The sequence below is a fragment of the Danio rerio genome, chromosome 3 (assembly GCF_052040795.2).
Source record: "Danio rerio strain M-AB ecotype USA chromosome 3, GRCz13ab, whole genome shotgun sequence".
Lineage (NCBI taxonomy): Eukaryota > Metazoa > Chordata > Actinopteri > Cypriniformes > Danionidae > Danio > Danio rerio.
Window position 1 is genome coordinate 13,934,418 of NC_141023.1, and position 3,083 is coordinate 13,937,500.

The window sequence follows — 3,083 nt, forward strand, 5'->3', positions numbered from 1 at the left end:
GTCTCAGTTAATAGCTTTTTTCCTTGTCTTGAGCTTATTGAGTTTATTGTTTGAGGGAATCTTTTGTGTCTTTCATGTGTCATAGTTTCCTCTTTCTTTTCCTTATTCCAAACTGGGGAAAATGTGTAGTAGGCTATTAACAATGTGAAACCTTTTTCAGAATTACATGTTCAAGTGCATTCTTGTAAAAGCAGTAATGCAAATAAATATATAAATACATTTACAATGTAAATGTTACCACTTAATTAGCAGCCTGACCATAATCAAACATTACAGCACAAATGCGCACACATTCGCGTCTATATTTCCACCTAAATATTTAGCTTTGATACTATACCAACACATTTCCCTGTCGACACAAACTCGTTGTTGTGTTGATCGGGCTCCTAGAGTACTGGACTCAGGTGACTTAATAATAAGTCTTATTAGCCCCATCTCCGTGACTACAGCATTTCACGCACTCTCTACCTCTCCAGAGTGACGAGGGAGCGTCACGTCACGCCCACCTGTTCGCTGCATCCTCCTCTCTGTAGTAAAACAGCCGTTCACACTTCAGCAGATCATTCAGAGCAAGAGAAAACACGAGCAGGACGAAAACTTGTTTCACGCCGTCTCTCACTTTCACACTCAGGGATTTAACAGAGTCTATATCAAACATTTGACTAAAGGTAAGCGATTCTACTGCTCTTTTATCGTGAGAAAGTCTTGTTAAAACCTTGTTTATGTTTAACGTTAGTTATCGTTTTGAGGTAAATTTGGTTAGGCTGTATATTCTTCATACAAATATAATTTCATTAAGGTATTATTCGCAAATAGTATGACATTAGAAACTAATGACTATCAAAGTAGGCAACAACATTGTTCAGTTAATTAAATAATGTTGTTTTAAAGTCATACTTAAAAGCAATTTCAGACGAAATATTCAAAGTAGACAATATAGGGAACGTAGAAATTAACGAATTTGCGAAAATAAAACCAACTTTACCTCAATATTTATCCATAAACAAAGCGACTTAAGAATGAGGGATGTAAACACTGATTCGTCGTAAAGTGCTAATAACATAATGTTTATGGTTTTGTTAGAAAAACAAATGTAAGTCAGAATAGGGACGAATTAAGAAAGAGAGAGTTCGTGTGTGTAGTTAATGCCCATATGAAAATATTATGGTAATACCGTAACGTTTTGGTTCATACTATGGTAAAGTAACGTTACTTATATGAATCTGTTGTGGTGATTCTATGGTTGCTATGGCAATACCGCAATATAAACATAAAGCATATCTACTACATACTATATGAAGTACTTTAATCGTCGAAATGTTTGGGTACATCTTGTTTACGTTTAGTTATTTTTTTCCAAAAGCGACTTATAAATGACTACAGCGAATTGCCCGTAATAAAAAAACTTTCTGATTTTGTAAAGAGAAATCAGAGTACACTGTAAAAAACTATGATCAATTAGTTCTGTTTTCAATTAGTTTTTTTAGGTCATTGTAACATACTAAACTAATCTTGTTCTAACTTAACTTCATAAGCCATGCAAGCTGTTTTAAGTCAGTTTAACGTAATATAAGTTCAATGGACTCATAAGGTTAATTTGATTCAGCTTAAAAATTGAAGGCACCCAGGATTTTTTTTACAGTGTAGTTAAGTTCCTATATGAAAAATTGCATGTACTATAGTAAGTAAAGTACTTGAATTCATTTGTTGTGGTACTTTAATAGATGCTATGGTAATACAACATCTCTAGTAATATGAACAAATTATCCAAAACTATCTGTAGGGTATATTATTTTGCATTAAACCACAGTTTACTATAGTACATTACACTTTTGTTAGTTTTATTAGTTTGAACAGATCTTTATTTAATAATCTAAGCAGTACACTGAAGAAGTGTGGTAAATACTATAATGTAAGACAGTTTAATACATTTTATTTATAGTGTAGTATTTACTATAAATTACTATTGTATTTTTTAAAGTGTAATACAATATAATGTTAGTGTTTTCATTTCATACTATGGTAAAGTAATGTTACTTGAATTAGGCCCAATGCCAATTGTACCCCTTAGCCCTTCCCCTTACCCAATTCTCTTTAGCTTTAAGGCGTAGGGCTAAGGGGACGGAATACCTTTTCGAACGAAGATTTTTCAGGACCACACTTGAAACCAAGGGATAAGAACATTTCCCAGAATACTCCAGCCACAACAGCAGTTACACCCAGACGTAAGGGGATCCAAAATTTTTCGTCACTATTATGAATTTGTACAACAAAGATTTTACTTATAGAATGGTTCAATAACACTTCTGTATTGACTATAAATTACAATAGTATTGTATTTTTTGAAGTGGGTTTTATGAAAAGGGTGCTGTTTTGTTGTTATAAACACCCCAAATTTGTTATAACTTTAATATGAATTCATAAGTGAATGCATTTCATAAGATTTTATCTTCTTTAAAGAGTGTTTCTCAGTGTGTTTTGATGTGATGTTCGCAGTTCCTCTGTCATGTCCACTCGGAATGAGCTCTCGGGAGATTCGTGTTGTTTTGCTGGCTTTTCCTCACTTGCCCTGAGTCATTGTTTTGTGGAGCGTGAGTGTGGTGGTAATTGAAGGATTTCTGCGAATTTACTCACACCGTTGTCATCCAGGATGTTCATGTTTTTGTTTCTTGAGTAAAGAAAGTGTTATTTTAAGTTTTCTTTTTTTTTTTTAGGAAAACATTCCAGGATTTTTCCTCCATGTAGTGGACTTGGGTGCTCAAATGTTCAATCTTTCAAACTGCTCGGCAATAAAATGTATGTTTGAACCATGCTATACTACTATATGAAGAACTTAAATTAGATTTTACTTACTAGGGTTGCACGGGTTACCAGTACTATGATAGTATCCTAATACTATGGCTCCAAAATACTGCAATGCCACTGTAGTTTATAAACGATAGTATCATCATTAATAATTAATCTACAATAAGTTTGCATGTGGAAATGTCTCTTAAATTCTCACACGTTTGTGCAAAAGTAGACCATTTCATTTGAACAGTCTGTGAAGCTCTTTAAGGTTACAAAACTGTAGAATTTGCACC

At 33.5% G+C, this 3,083-nt stretch overlaps 1 protein-coding gene across 2 annotated transcripts in view; it reads left to right on the forward strand.

Moving 5' to 3' along the window:
* The first annotated feature begins 531 nt into the window (after positions 1-531).
* Positions 532-3,083, forward strand: part of tspan34b (tetraspanin 34b) — a 27,041-nt gene continuing 24,489 nt past the window's right edge. The window contains 1 exon segment of one of the 2 annotated variants that reach the window (NM_200408.2): positions 532-668. The gene's annotated coding sequence lies outside the window, so the exon portion shown is untranslated. 2 annotated transcript variants of the gene reach the window in all.